Below are 16,504 nucleotides of genomic sequence, written 5' to 3' on the forward strand. Positions count from 1 at the left end.
GCCAGGAAATTGGAGGCGTAGGCAAGGCTCCGTCGGAGAATGAAGCACTGGAACACCGGAAGAAGCGAGGAAGTCCGATAAGACAGACTGATGCGACCCGAAAAGGATGTGGGATTTGGTTCAACAAGTACAAAGGAGCAGGCAAAAGGATGGTCAAATAATGTTCCGTAGTCAGTAACACAGTTCTAAGAACAGAATGCAAGACAAGGAAATAATGCTAATTAGAAGCGGCGTCATGCGGCAGAGGGGCGTTTATGAATGTTCACTGGAGGCGGGGCCTGCCCCGACGTGCTGAGATCAGCTGTGTATACACGTGACCGGCGCTCTCCCTGGAGACGAGAAGACCACGTCTCCAAGGCAACCTCCAGTGCTGCAGGAAGGGAGATGCTAATCTCCTGGCCGCATTGAGATGAGTAGAACGAGCAGACAGCGGGGCCCCGTATGTAACGGCATCCGCCTGCAAAGGCCACGGCAACCCCCTGGCAGCGTGGAAAGCCCGCAGCAGGGCCAGTGAATGAATATGCGCCAAAGGTTCCCATGTGCGGTCCTCAGGGCCTTAGCCCTTCCAGTCCGCCAGATAGAACAGTTTACCCCTAGAGAGCTTGACGTCCAGGATAGCCGAGACCTCACATTCCTCTTCCCCATTCACTACGACAGCGGCGGGGCAATGCAGTACCAGCAGGGCACGGCTTTTCCAAAGAAACATGAAAAACTGGATGCACACGCCAAGAGGCAGGTAAGGACAGGCGGTCCGCAGCTGATTCACAACCGATGCAATGATGTAAGGACCGACAAACCGAGGCACCAACAACCTCTTTCCAGGAATCTTTAGACTCCGAGTGGACAGCCAAACCCTCATACCAGGCCGATAAACGGGGGCTGGAGACCGATGCGCAGCGGCATACCTTTTGGCCCTAGTCTGGCACGCAGGAGGTGAAAATGGACATCACGATGCAGCTGGTCCATGTTCCGCACACATGCAAGGGCAGCTGAATTATCCGCAGGCAACAACGGGTCCAGAGGCAGAGAGCGAGGCTGAAAACCATGCAGGGCATGAAAACGAGAACAACCTGTAGCCGAGTGCAGGGAGTTATTGTAAGCGAACTCGGCTTGTGGTAGAGCATTGAGACAATTACCTTGGAACGGATGGGCAAACACAAACACCTCAAATACTGCTCCATAGTAGCATTAAGACGTTCAGTTTGCCCATCCGTTTGAGGGTGGAAAGCAGACGAAAACCGGTCATCAATTCTGAGGAAATCGATGAGAGCCCACCAGAACCTGCAAGGTAAATTGAGAACCGCTGTCCGTCACGATGATGGATGCAAGGCATAAAATAAGCGGTACTGCATCGCAATTTGCGATACGATACTGCTGGTTTGCATTTTAATTTTAGAATCATGTCTCAGAAACTGCGGTATGATTTATGACACCGAGCGCAGAGCTTAAAAGGCACAGATTACTGTGCCTGTTTATTTAAACTCTGCACTTGGTGCACTGACAGTGTCAGGCAGAAGCTCCCGGGCTGGGCTAAACACATTGTATCAATGTATGAGCCCAGCCCGGGGGCGGCGTCGAAGTCACGCGGAGAAGACTTCAGCAGGATCACCGCAGCTCCACTCACAGACCCGGCTTCAATTCGAGGTAAGGAGTCATGCTGGGGTGCGTAGGGGAGGGTGGAGGAGGAGGGTGCAGGCCTTCTGCAACCCCCTTCTCTGCGGGGCTGGGCGTTAGCAAGTGGCCACGGCTAGGAAGAAATATTTCGCCTGCCCATTCGGGTGGGAGAAATATAAATTCCAGCCACTTGCTAGTACCCAGCCCCACAGTAAAATGACATGCTGGCAGATCGCTTTCAAATATTCTTTCCTTCTCGTGATACCCGAGAAGGAAGGAATATTTGAAATGCCCTCTGCAAGCAGGCTATGCTATTACTGCATGCCTGGCTGCTTAGAAAGTGGCTGGAAATAATATTTCTCCTGCCCAAACGGACGGGAGAAATATTATTTCTGCCACTTTCCAAGCACCCAGGCCAGCAGTAATAACGTAGCCTGCTTTCAGAGGGCATTTTTAAAATGTTCTTTCAGTCTCGTGATTAAAGGTGCGACAAGCGCTTTAATCGCGAGACTGAAAGAATATTTAAAATGCCATCTGCAAGCAGGCTATGTTGTTGGCCTACGGTAACCAGATGTTCCGGTTTTGCCGGGACTGTCCCAGTATTTGGTGCTCTGTCCCCCTTTCTCAAGATTATGTTCCCATTGGAAACTGCAGTGGTCTCGGTTTTTGTAGTAGGTCTTTATAGCTTGCAGGCAGGAATGCACAATCTCGCACAGAATACATGGCTTTATTTTACAAATTAAGATAGTGCTAGTTTGTAATAAATGTATTATAATTTATAATATGTGTTTCTTTGAACTGCAACACTTAAACCCCCTTCTCCTCCAAACGCCACTGAAGTGTAGTGCCTTGACAGCCACTTTCAAGAGTTGGTCCTACTTTTATGTTAGTTGCCATGTCCCAGTTTTTTACTTTTTAAATTTGGTCAACATATGGTGGCCTGATGGGCATTACAAAGACGTTCCATTACGGATCAGGGTGCACCGGAAACCTGGCTTTCAGTCTTGTGATTAAAGTGCTTGTGGCACCTTAAACATTAGACTGAAGGATTATATAAAGGCCCTCTGCATGCTGTTATTAGTGCAGGGACTGGGTGTTTAGAAAGTGGGTGGAAATAATTGCCACTTTCTAAGCACCCAGGACCACACTAATAACAGCATGGTGCTGCAGTGCGCCTTTAGATATTCCTTCAGTCTCGCGATTAAGGTGCCACAAGCATTTAATCACGAGACTGAAAGCCAGGGTTCCAGTGAAACCTGATCTATTTTGGATTGTCTTTGTATGTCAGATAACTGCAGTTTTAAAGCACACTGCTATCCATCTAGATAATCTGATAGAAGACTGTGACATGCCAACATTCTGGGACCAGTTCCAAAAATATTAAGTAGCATATGATGACATCACAATAGATGTCACATCAATTTTACCCAATGAAATGACCAAGAAATAATCTGGGGAGTTAACAGCCGCCGATTATCACTAAACGGCCAGGCAGCAGGAAGTTGAAACAATAATACCCACTGAAAAGCTATAAAGCCTATGTCAGCAAGTGCCTGCTGTGGAGGAACCCATGTGAAAAGGCAATGAGGTGATAACACTTCTGTATACCCCAAGGGAAGTGACGGCCGGAAGGGCTCCTGCAAATGCAGCTAAGGCATTAAGCCCCAGAACAAAAGTATATATAAATTGCTGTGTTATTATATAACACTGCAAACTGGTAGCATGGGGTAGTTGCTGTGGACATCCCTGAGGCTCATGGCCCTTATCAAATGAAAAGGCTGAAAGGCCCGGATGCTGTCCCTGATTGCAGGGCTTGTTGTTAGCAAGTGGCTGGCAGTAATATTTCTCCAACCCGTTCCGGTGGGACAAATATTTCCAGCCACTTAAGCACATTGATGTGGGTAATCAGTTGCTGTTTGTCTGTTTTGTAGACATTGGAATGTGTCTGTAGAGGACGATAACAGGAAGGAGTGAACCTTCACACTGACTCTGAAAACAAACAGAGTCACCAGAGAGGTAAGAAAAGCAGAGCCCATCTTTTTATACTAAAAAAACATCTTTTGTGTTGGTGCCATAGGCAGCGCCTTACAAGAATGGAACAATATTTAAAAGGCCTTTTTCAAGCAGGTTGTGTCACTTGTAGTCTTATATTCAGGGTGGTGCAAATACTCCCCCAAAGGTGGTTGCTTCGAGTGATTTGTGTTCTTTGCAAATAAACAACCATTTTGTGGGTCTTGAAACACAAAACAAATGTGTACTAATTAGAGCTTGGAAGGTATGTGGTAAGTTGCTGGTAAATTCTGGCTTCACTGCTTAATTAAACTGGGCAAATCATTTGATCCAACCCAGCCACACCAGTGTGCTGGCAAGAACAGAAATGTGCATTATTTATCCTTAGGCAGTGTTGGTGGCCTGATGGGCATTACATTGCACAATTTGCTGCTTACTTGCCACTCAGTACTTCAAACAATGATGCGGCGCCTGTGCGCCAAAGGTTTAGAGAAGAGATTTCCGACCTCTTGGGCACCCTGATGATTTTTCTGTTGGCTTTTAGGTGTTTGGGACGGTCTCCCTCTTCAGATCATTTATTTTGATCTTTTAAATCCTCCCAGTTTTTGCTGTCTTGCAATAAGCCAGACCACAAATGGACGATTACATGTTAACTTGCTGGGTCTATTTGTCGCGCAGATGAAACTTTATGGCCCTAGTAACTGGTAGGTGCTGCATCAGGGCCTCAATGACCTGGGCAGATCAAGAGACTGGCATCTAGCCATTTGGTTCTGCAGAATAAGATAACTAATGTCCCCAATTTGTCATAAACTCATTGTAGCTGCTGTCTTCATCTTGGGCAGTTGCTTGTGACTGTTTTATGCCAAACACTAGTTAATTGAAACTTGATAATAAAATAAAAAGGACACGCGCACAATTGCATCTTTATTGATGTCTTGTTGAGATGGACACTGCACTATGCACCACTGACTGCTGCATGACCCAGCTGCACAGAGCGTTGCACTGAAAAATGTTTACAGAGCTTTTTTTATCAGATCTATTTATGTAGTCCATTCATGCAGTGAACCATTACATTTTACACTCATTGCACAACATGTATTACTTCAGAGGTACATAGACATGCTGTATTCTTGCTAATTGTATGTCTTGGGGTAAAACTAACTTCTGGTGACATTTAACATAGGAGTAGAAATTGCTAATGAAATAGGTTTATTTGCTAATCAAAAATATTTTCATTAGCAAATTCTGCTAATCCATTTTTGAAAACTAATTTATGCCTTGTGGATGGTAAGCCAAATCGCTTAAACACGTGTACAAGAAACGGATCGGCCAAAGCAGGAGCAGACGGAAGCCCAGTACAAGGGAAAAAGACAGCATACTTAATGAAATAGTCAACGACCACAAGGATGGTGTCAAGACCCTTTGACCGACAGTAACTCCACAACAAAACCCATAGATAACATTTGCCATGGCTTATAGGGAACAGGAAGCGGTTGCAAGAGCACTACGGGTTTCCCCTAAATGTTTAACATTGGGCGCAAACATCACAGATTGACAAATGGTCCAGTACATTCCGTGACATTAAAGGCCACCAAGACCAATGCCGGAGAGACTCGAGGGTGTTCTGGTGTCCGGGATGAGCCGCGAAGGCTGTCATGAGCCCACTGGGGGGCGTGTAACCGTGCTTGACCAGGAGGCACAAAGACACGACCTTGAATAAACGGCAAACCTCCTTGGATGTCAAGGTTGAACTAGTCCACCTCAGAAGGGTTGGAAACAACCCATTCCTCAATGATAGTGTAGCTAGGGTTGGATGGTACAGCCACATACTACATTGTCGGTTAGAAGAGGGACCGGTTCTCGGTTCCCCTGAGGAACACCTGAAGACCGTCGGGACAGTGCATCAGCAGGGACGTGCAACCGTGCAGGACGATAAGTAATGTTAAACTGGAATTGGGAAAAGAACAAGTGCCAACAGGCTTGCCGGGCAGTCAGGCACTTCATAGATTTGAAGGCTAGAAGGCTCCTCTGATCTGAGTACACTGTGACTGTGTGTCTGGCTCCCAGGAGATAATGCCTCCATTCCATAAAAGCATCCCTGATGGCTAGAAGCTCCCTTCCAGTGATGGAATAGTTCCTCTCATATGTAGTGAGTTTCTGGGAGTAGAAAGCAACAGGGTGGACTTCCCCTGTTCGTGGACATGACTGGGAAAGCACTGCCCCAATCGTGTAGCCCGAGGCATCAGCCTTCACAAAAAAAGGCAGGTCCAGATCGGGATGTTGTAAAACCGGAGCAGAGGTAAACGCTTCCTTCAACCGGGTGAATGCAGATTTAGCTGCAGGGCTCCAGACAAACCTGGTTCCGGAGCTGGTCAGTGCTGTGAGTGGAGCAGATATGCCAGAAAAAGAATGTATGAAGCAGCGGCAGAAGTTTGCGAACCCTAAAAAGGATTGAAGTTCCTTGGAGGTACTCATTCTAATACCCTCGTCAGTGATGTCAAACCCTAGGAACTCCACTTCCATGGCATGAAAAAAGCACTTTTCTGCTTTTGCAAACAGGTGACTGTCCCTCAGCCGTTGTAGGATGTTAGAAAAATGTAGTATGTGATCAGACAAGGACGCTGAGTACATGAGTATGTCGTCCAGGTATACGACGACGTATTGATCCTGTATATCATGAAAAACGTCGTTCATAAACGCCTGGAAGGTGGCAGGGGCGTTGCAGAGACCAAACGGCCTAACCAAGTACTCATAAAGACCGAAGCAGGACTTAAAAGCCGTTTTCCACTCGTCTCCACTTTGGATACGAATGAGGTTGTACACGCCGCAGAGATCCAGTTTGGTGAACACCTGGGAATTACCCAACTGGTCAACCAGCACCGAGATGAGGGGTAGGAGGTACTTTTTTTTTTACTGTCACCTCGTTCAACGCCCGGTAATCTATGCAAGGGCGTAGATCACCCTCCTTTTTTGGCACAAAAAGAAAGCAGGGAGGCCGCCAGTGACTTCGAAGGCCGTTTGAACCCCATAGCAAGAGCTTTGTCCAGATAGAGTAAACCCGGCCAGATGGTATTTTAGCCCCAGGGATTAGGTCAATGGGAAAGTCGTAGACCCAGTGAGGTGGTAATGACTCCGCCCTCCCTTTGTCGGACACATCCATGAACTTGGAGTATTCAGGTGGGATGGAAGCGACAGGTGCAGTGGTGATCACCCGTATGCAGGATGGCATGGTGGACAGGGCCTGGCAGGGCCCCGCAGAAACGATACCCAGGGTATTTAAGCATTCGTTGTTACAGAATGCGGAGGGGAATTGAATCGACCCCAAGGCCCACTCTATAACAGGATTGTGAAGGCGAAGCCACAAGATGCCCAAGATGACTTTGTAAGCTAGAGCCTTGATCACATCAAAGACAATGTACTCCGAGTGACCCTCCGGGGTGCTCTTGGAAATGGGAACGGTCTGCTGGGTAACAAGGCCAGAAACGAGTGCTGAACCGTCAACGGCGCTAACTGACTCTGGTTGTGGTTTATCGACCAACGCAAAACCGGAGACTGCGGATTAGTGCTGGTCGATATAATTTCCGGTAGCTCCAGAATCGATAACAACAGAGACTGGAACTGAAGGGCTGGAGGCCACCGTAAAGGACACAGGAAGATGAAACAGCGCCATCTGGTTGTGTAAGCGGGAGTCCAGAGATAGCTTTCCCGATGTATGTACTCCATTTACTGTCGGGATCTTGCATTTCCCGCCTTCTTTTTTGGCTTCTTTGTATACTCAGGAAGGAGATGTTCTGATGACCCACAATAAATGCACAGATTATGGCTGCGGCGGTATTCCCGTTGTGCCAGGGTCAGCGGTCCTCTGACTACCCCTATCTGCATGGGTTCTGGAGTGGAGACTGCCGCCATAGGGGCATCCGGAAGCGAGGGAGCAATGTTGGGCCTCTTTGCCTTTACGTTCCGCCCTACGGGCATCTATCTGGAGTACCATGTCTAAGAGCTCCCCAAATGCAGTAGGTACAACGGGTACCGTCGAAAGAGTGTCTTTTAACTCTTCTGAAAGCCCCTGGTAGAACACAGCTGTCTTTTTTTTTTTTCTCCAGGCCAATAATTTTCGTCTGCCAACTGATTGAAGCGGGCAAGGTAAATGAGAAGAGGGGAGGAACCCTGCCTGAGCTTGAGCAGCTCGAGATCCGAGGCTTGTGAGGTATATTTGGTATCGAAAACCCTGCTCATGGCGGACAACAGTGCGTCGCAATTGTATAAGACATGGCTGTTAGTTTCCCAACAGAGGGTTGGCCCAAGTGGCTGCAGTACCCCCCAAATGAGACAGGATAAAGGCAGCCTTGATGGTAGAGGTAGGGAAGGAAGTGGGTTGACACAGGAAATGCAGTTTGCACTGGTTGATGAATGTCCTGTAATGCTTTGGGTCTCCCATAAACCGCTCTGGTGGAGCCAACTGGAACTGTGCCGACAATACTATCGGGGCGGCTTCCTGCCGGGAAGTGGGGGACCCAGAACCGGTGGCTCCTGAAGTATCCACCCCCTGTTGGCCGGTGGCGACCAAGGAATGGATAGCGTCAACAGGCTGTTGAAAGTTGCCTCGCATGGAAGACATCTCGGCCCTCAGATCCGTAACGAGCTGCAGGATCTGTGTCATTGTCTCCGAAGGTTCCATTGGAACCGTTTGCATTGGCTTCTAATTCGGTTACTCACCGCTTTGCTGAACTGGCTGGGGCATTGCTCAACCTCAGATCCGCGGAAAAGAGAGAGCTGCTCGGGACAATAGTTCAGCCCAACCTGTGATGCTTCTCAAAAATGTGAGACACCCAGAACCAGGCCTCCTCAACTTGAGGATCTCTTTATGCAATACACCCCTCTGCTGTATGGTGAATTAAGACAGAGGAGTTGATTACCCAAAAGAGCGGGGACACCCACACCGCCACACCAAGGCTGCAAAGGAAACAAATTAATACAGAGGAGAAAATGCTGGTAATTATTAACCCACTTGTTGGAGGAACTACTTGATAATCCTGGATTGGCGGAAGGGCGGCTTGGGATGGTGGTAGCAATTGACCAAGATGACTAAAGAAAAGAAAGGGCCCAGTTAACCTCTTATTTTGATGGTGACAGACTAAGACTCCTATCTAAGTAGTATCTTACCCAAGGGAGGATGGTCTGAATAGTTGTGGAAAGGACACAATGGCAGGAGAAAATAACAAACACAGAAGTTTTAGTATAGGAGAACTCAACGAAAGGCACGCAGAGCGCAGGCTAGATCCAGGATGGTGCACTTAGCAGGATAGCGTTCAGGAGTGTACAAGGAATCTGATGATCAAAGTCTTGCAGAGGTCTTGGAGTTCAGGTAGGAGGTCTTGGTCCCCAGCAACACTGGAGTTGTAGTATAAGTTTCTGGTATTGAATAATCCCCAAAAAGTACTGGAGTTCAGGTATGAGGTCTTGGTACTTGGTTCCCAGCAACACTGGGGTTGTAGCATAAGTTATGGTACTGATTGATCCCCAAAAAATACTGGAGTTCAGGTGTGTGGTTTGAGACACTAAAGCACTAGTGTTCAGATATGGAATTTACTCTCTCCCATTTCTGATGCTGCAAAGATTGACAGAGGATTAGAGCGGCAGAGTAAAGACTTGCAGCAAGAAAGAGCTCACCTGTTTCCCCCACGGAACCAACATGTGTGTTGAGCGTGAAGTTTCTTGGGTGGTGAAAGTAGCACGCAAATCCAAGGAAGCAAGCTGGGTAAAACCGCCAGGAAACTGGAAGTGTAGGCAAGGCTCTGTCGCAGAACAAAGCACTGGAACACCGGAAGAAGTGAGGAGGTCCGATAAGACAGATAGATGCGACCTGAATAGGACGCAGGATCCGGTTCAACTAGTACAAAGGAGCAGGAAAAAGGATGGTCAAATAACATTCCGTAGTCAGTAACACAGGTCTAAGAACAGAATGCAAGAAAAGGAAATAATGCTAATTAGAAGCAGTGTCACGCGGGAGAGAGGTGCTTATGAATGTTCACCGAAGGCGGGGCCTGCCCCGACGTGCTGAGATCAGCTGTGTATACACGCGAGTGGCGCGCTGCCTGGAGACGAGAAGACCACGTCTCCAAGGCAACCGCCAGCGCTTCAGGAAGGGAGATGCCAATCTCCTGGCCACATTGACATGAGTAGAATGAGCAGACAGCGATGGGGTGTTTGAGCAGCACTCTTTGTGTCTGTGTTTTGTTCATGGACAGTTTATGCTGCCTGCCCTCCGTCCCTGATTGGTGTTGTCGCCGCAGCAGCTGGGCCTTCCAAGCAGCACTGCACGTCCTTTAGTCACTTAGCATCGGCAGACCCTAGTGAGGGTTTTTCCCCCTAGACTCCTCTGGGCCTCTAATTTTGCCTATTCGACCTGATGGGGTGTTTGAGAAGCATTCTTTGTGTCTGTGTGTTGTTCATGGACAGTTTTTGCCACCCACCTCACTGCCCGCCCTCCGTCCCTGATTGGAGTTATCGCCGCAGCAGCTGGGCCTACCGAGCCGCACTGCACATGCTTTGGTCACTTAGCATCAGCAGACTCTGGTGAGTGTTTTGCCCCCTACACCCCTGTGTGCCTCTAATTTTGACTATTCCACCTGCTTTGAGGTCCCCCCAGGCACGTGTGCGCTCCCGCTAGCCTCCCTCCCCAGTCCGCTTCCATTTTCTTGTTATCCTGCCTCCCAGCCCGTCCTCCGTCCCTGATTGGTGTTGTCTTTGCAGAAGCTGGGCCTACCGAGCCGTACTGCACGTGCTTTGGTCACTTAGCATCGGCAGACCCTGGTGATTGGTTTGCCCCATAGACCCCTCTGGGCCTCTAATTTTGCCTGATCCACCTGCTTTGAGGTGCCCCCAGGCCTGTGTGCGCTCCCACTAGCCTCCCTCCCCAGCCCGTTTCCATTTCCTTGTTATCCCTCCTCCACCCGCCTCCCAGCCCACCCTCCGTCCCTGATTGGTGTTTCATCTAGGTCATTACTGACCCTCTCAGGGCAGCCCTCTGCCCGTGCATCCCCTGCAGCTAAGGGCCCCAAGGCAAAGGGCACATCATTTCTGCAGGTATCAACAGGGGAAGGCAGTAGCCAGCTGTCAACCAGCAGCAACAAAGAAGGTAGGGGTGGGCAGGGTGGGGAGTAGAGCAATCACTTTACTCCGGAAGCCCTGCCACATAACCAATCTACTTAACTTGTGATAATATTGTGATTATTAGCATGTTCCTTAGGATAATACTGTGATTGTAAGACTGCGCTCGACCCTCTAGGCTAGTACTGTGATTATTAGATTGTTCCTTAGGATAATACTGTGATTGTTAGACTGTGCACTACCCTTAGATATTAGCACACGTTGACCTGATTCACATCTAGAAAAAATCACTATAGAATATCACTGTGATTATTAGCTTGTGCCCCACTGGGATAGTACTGTGACTTTTAGCTTGCACCTTCTAAGATATTACTGTTATTATTAGTTTGTGCCCTCTAGGATAGTACTGTGATTATTGGCTTGTTCCTTAGGATAATACTGCGATTGTTAGACTGCGCCCTAACCTTGGAGATCAGCACCACTATAGAATAGTACTTTGATTATTGGCTTTTGCCCTCTGATTATTAGCTTGTGCCCTCTAGGATGGTAGTGTGACTATTATCTTGCGCCCTCTAGGATATTGCTGTGATTATTAGCTTGCGCCTTCCTGAATAGTACTGTGATTATTGGCTTGTTCCTTAGGATAATAATGTGGTTGCTGGACTGCTCTCCACCCTTGGAGCTCAACAATTACTGACTTGAACCACATCGAGAAAGCACCACAATAGAAGAGTACTGGGATTATTAGCCTCTGCCTTTTAGGACAGTACTGCGATTATTAGACTGCGCCACACCCTTTGAGTCTACCACATACTGACTTGAATCACATCTAGAAACCACCCCAACAGAATAGTAATGTGATTACTGATGCATTTGCCTTCCTAAGGAAATACTGTGATTATTAACACTGGGATAGTATCATGACTATTAGCCTGGACCACACTGGGATAGCTCTGTGAATGTTGACCTGCGTCGCACCATTAGAGAATTGGCACGAAGGCCTTTAGACCACTTCTAGAGGGTGCTACATTGGGACAGTGCTGTGAGTATTAGCCCTACCGCGCCAAGATGGCACTGTAATCATTGGCCTGATGTTCTAAGATGGTGCTGTGAACAGTACCCTGCTTCACACCACAGAGATTTGTTTATTGCTGTAAGTCTCTTCCAGCGAGAGCCACATTAGGGACAACCTTTGGAATACCCTAGCGATACAACCCCATTAGACCTCCCCAACCGGACAACCCAAACTCGAGACAGCGACTGAACTACCCCAGCAATATCACCTGACTAGACCAGCCCAACAGACTGAGCCCAAGCTTGTATCAGACAATCCCCACACCCAGTCCAACACCACAAGACAGCCGGACCAAAACACAAAGACCAACTCTGCAACAACCAACCAAAGAAAAAACCAACCAAAAAAATCTCAAAACTGTAAATGCAGAGTAAATGAAAGTCAAAGAGCAGAAAGAAAAAAACCCAACTGAACACCACTGAAGACTCACAACTGCAGAGCACACTCCCACAGATGAGAACAACAACAGAACCAGCGCCGAGAGAAGAGGGAAATCCCTTTACCCAACTCCATACCTCCCAAATAACCACTCACCGGAACGAGCCGACCCAACGTACAAATCAAGAACGACCGACAACCAAACACAACCACGAAGAAGAAGAATTGACAAAGCTAGAAATAACAAGAACATAGATGCCCTAACTCCTAACATCACCAAAACAAGAGGACCCTCCGCTTGACAGCCACAAAATTTAGAAGAGGGGCCTGATGAAAACAAAAACCCAAGACAACCTAGAAGAGCTTTTCGGCGACACACACAACTGTACCACCACCTCAATTAGAGATTGACCTGGAAGGAAACCTTAACACCAATCAGAAGACAACGCCGACAATAAAGCACAAACCAAACTATACCTTTTAAAATCCACTGCAACCTAATAAACGCAAGATCCATGTCAAAACACTCAACAGAGAGATTCCACCTTCTCTGCGACAATGGCATTGACATCCTATTCATCACAGAAACATGGCTGGATGACAACTACAAAGTCACACTCCAAAGCTGCCTCCCCACCAACTTCAAATGCCTTCAGTTAAACAGGAAAAATAAAAAAGGAAGCCTCGCAATAGCATTCAAAGAACACCTGAAAGTAAAAACAGACAAACCTCATAACGTAATCAACTGCGGAACCATGGTCATACACCTATCGGCAAATCCAAAAACAAACATCAAATTCGTACTGGTTTACAGACCTCCGACATACGATGAAACCTTTGTCGACAACTTCATAGAAGCCATCACTAACATAGCCATCAACATTTGGTTAGAAGAAAAACAAGCTAACTCTCAAAACTCACTAACAGTTGGTCAAAGGGGCAACACACTTGGCAGGTTACACCCTTGATGCAATCTTTACCAAGAAAAAACGTATCACCACAGCACCACCGTTACAAATACTTTGGAGCGACCATCTCATCATTCCATTTGTGATCGCACTACCAACTCAAGTCAGCATCCAGCCCCTCAAGATCCCAACCACCACAACAAGAAACTGGAAAACTGTCAAAGCAAGCAACCTAATAGAACAACTGGAGACGACCAAACCATCAACAGCAGAACTGGAAAAGGCAGACCTAGACAGGAAAGCAGAGCTACTCCACAAATGGATTACTGATACAATCAAAAACATCACCCAGTAAAAACCATTTACCCCCTCAAGGAAAAGAGCAATGGCAAAATGGTTCACCCCACTACTAAGCACCATGAAAAAGAACAGGAAACTGGAATTGGAATGGAGGAAACAATACAACCAAGATAAGAAAACACAGTTCCAGAAACAAATCCGATCATAAAAGAAGGCAATTCAAAAGGCAAAGAGAAGGCATTATGATGACAGAATCACCAATGCCACCAACACACAAAAAGAAATGTTCAACATCATAAAAGAAATGAGAAACCCACCAGGGTGCGACAACACTCCAACCCCTCAGAGAAACTGTGCAACGACTTGGCAGACCATTTCAAAAACAAAATCAGCGACATCTGACAAATCATACAAAACAGACCAACCAAACGGACCTGATAAGGAGCCGCAGCACAAACTCCAAAACTTCCCGGAAATATCAGTCGAGACATTCGTCAAGCTGGTAAAACACAGCAAGAAAGAGGGATCACCCATGGATCCCTGCCCCCCCCTGAGATCTACAAATCAATTCTCGCACTAGGAACGTCATCAGAATATTACAGAAACCTCTTAAATCTGTCGCTCACAACAGGAACTGTACCACGATCCTTTAAATCAGCATATATTAAGCCACTTTTAAAAAATACAAGTGGCGACGTGGAAGACCTCTCCAACTACAGACCGATCTCAAACCCGGCAAAACTCCTAGAAACATAAGTATACAAATTAACCCAAGAACATGTAGAAAAACACCACTTGCTATACCAAGCACAAGTTGGCTTTTGACAGGTAAACCAGTGTCTTGGAATAGCAAAGAAGACCGGCTCTTCATACACCGGTACTTCATCCTTGGCTTCTGTCAGTACCGCAGATACTTTATCCTCCTTTGGCATCTCCATTTTTTTTCCTTTGTGACTGTTTCATACTGGTGTAGTTATTGACTCTGGTTTCGATTCTGACCAGACCAAATCCAATCTATCCTCAATTGCATCTATTGGGGTAAGATCAGATAGTAAACCTTGAGACTTTTTGAGAGTTCTGCAAAATATTGGAGCTATTTTTAACATGGTGCCTTGTTGCTGAAGTATTGTTTTTGATGATTTTGTCCTTGGGAGGAAAATCGTTGCCCATTGCAACTGTTTCCATCCATTGCCTGACGTGCTCACATCTTTGAGGGATGAATTTGAGCCCGCCTGGGATTTTCCTTCAGAGCAGTTTGTACACCTACAGTAATTTTAGTCATTATCATTTCTTCATGGACTTGTGTCGGCATTTCCTTTTGTATGGTTTCCTTTTCCCAGATTTAAATTAGAATTCCTTTGGCTACCACTGGTTGTTTGACCTTCTTTTGATTTCTCCTCTTTAGCATCTTGTTTTTTCGCCGGCTTGGTTAGAGCATTGATGAATTTGTTTGTTTCGCTATTCCCAGGTTTTTTAGACTTCTTATTTTTAGTTTTTTTTTTTCCTGTGTGTTCGGTAACTCTGGCATTTTATTCTTTCTCCCATGCTTTTTCCTTTTGAGTCTTCTTCTACGCTTATAAGTTTGCTGTAAGCCTTCCTTCCATTCCTCCGCATCCACTTTATCCCCCTGCTCCTGCTGGGGATGTTGTTCCTCAAGTGGAGGTGGTATGTCTGTAGGGCCAAGCGACAGAATTCCTCAAGGACAAATTGGGAAAGCGGGGTGTCCTCAAATGTGGAAGGATGTGGAGTAGACTCAGGGTGGATCTCAACTACTTGAGTCTTCTGCGTAGGTGTTCTCTTTCCTTGAATATGGTTTAGGAATAAATGTTTGACACACTCAGTTCTCTTATTGTGTCCTTCAGTTGCAGTATCTCTTCTCTTTGCAAAGCCATTGCTTCAGTGATGACTTGTAGAGCGGGGCTAACTGTAGTGTTGATCACATTTTTCAAGGCCACAAACTGGTCTATATCTTTTGCATTTCCAGTAGAATTTCCGTGTGTGTTTGCATGTCTCCATTGATGTTTTCGAAGACCTTGACGAGGGCATTTAGAACAAATGTAAGTCTACCTTAGATATTCCGCACGTAAAGGAAGGAGTTCCAAGAGGGAAGCAAGATCCCTCCCCTAAACCTCTCCCAGGGAACACGTCCAGCAGCACCAGAACCGGTACCCAGCCAGAACACAGCGTGCCCTGCTAGGTTCTGCCAGCAAGCTTCCTAGGTGGGACACAAGCCCTGTGAAGAAGCTAGAAGGAGTGCCACACAAGCATCAACCAGCGTCCATCTTTTAAGGACATTTTCGAGACCATTGAGTCCTTGAACCGGCACCGGCTGCACAGCTGACTGTTGTCACGCTGCAGTCACCAGAGCTGTCCGAGACACCCCGACCAGCTTTCCCGATCCGCCAACCAACACAGAGGCAATTATTCTTGACCCCGAGCCGCCGTGTAGGCCACCTTGCAGCCGTCCGTCCAGACTCGCTTGTCAAACTACCTGCTGCCTTATATACCCACAGCTGTCTCCCGTCTCAAACTCTATCTTGGGAGCTGCCAAGCTCCCTGGAACCGCCTCAACGCTGTCGAGCACAAAGAACTTCTTAAGCATCAGGTACATTGTGGTTCTGCCCCCCTTGTCCTTCTCCGAAGGCCCCTAGAGACAATTACGACCCTTTGCCCCTTGCTGCTGGGACCAAATAACATTGAACATTAAGACTGATTACTTTACCAACTAGCCTCCTGTCAGTATCCAGAGTGCCTCCCTTTCCTTCATGAAACTGTCTGTCCTCTGTGTTCCTTTACAGGGTGGGTAGTATTTTATAGTGTGCTAGAACTGTAGTAATAATAAAGTAGATATTTGTATGCAACCTTGACTGGACAGCCCTTTTATCAATGGGTAATAATTGTATTTTCGCTGTGTTGCAACTAACCAACGATCCACAACCTTGCAAAGATAAGCCTGCCGTTCTGTCAACGTTACCAAAATTGGACAAGTAGGTTTATAATTGACTTGTGTTCCAATTTGTTGGGATCCCTTCTGGTGTACTAGAGGTGTGGGGCTGATTGATGGTTTAGAAACCGATATTCATCCCTGGACCACTGGTGCCTCAGAAGT

At 47.0% G+C, this 16,504-nt stretch overlaps 1 protein-coding gene across 4 annotated transcripts in view; it reads left to right on the forward strand.

Moving 5' to 3' along the window:
- Positions 1–16,504, forward strand: part of POLR3C (RNA polymerase III subunit C) — a 685,095-nt gene that overhangs the window by 6,718 nt on the left and 661,873 nt on the right. The window contains exon 1 of one of the 4 annotated variants that reach the window (XM_069652780.1): positions 3,610–3,630. The exons of the other annotated variants lie outside the window; for them this stretch is intronic. The gene's annotated coding sequence lies outside the window, so the exon portion shown is untranslated. Of the gene's footprint in view, positions 1–3,609; positions 3,631–16,504 lie in introns of those variants that run through there. 4 annotated transcript variants of the gene reach the window in all.

Source organism: Ambystoma mexicanum, chromosome 1p, assembly GCF_040938575.1.
Source record: "Ambystoma mexicanum isolate Mex_15411 chromosome 1p, UKY_AmexF1_1, whole genome shotgun sequence".
Taxonomy (NCBI): domain Eukaryota; kingdom Metazoa; phylum Chordata; class Amphibia; order Caudata; family Ambystomatidae; genus Ambystoma; species Ambystoma mexicanum.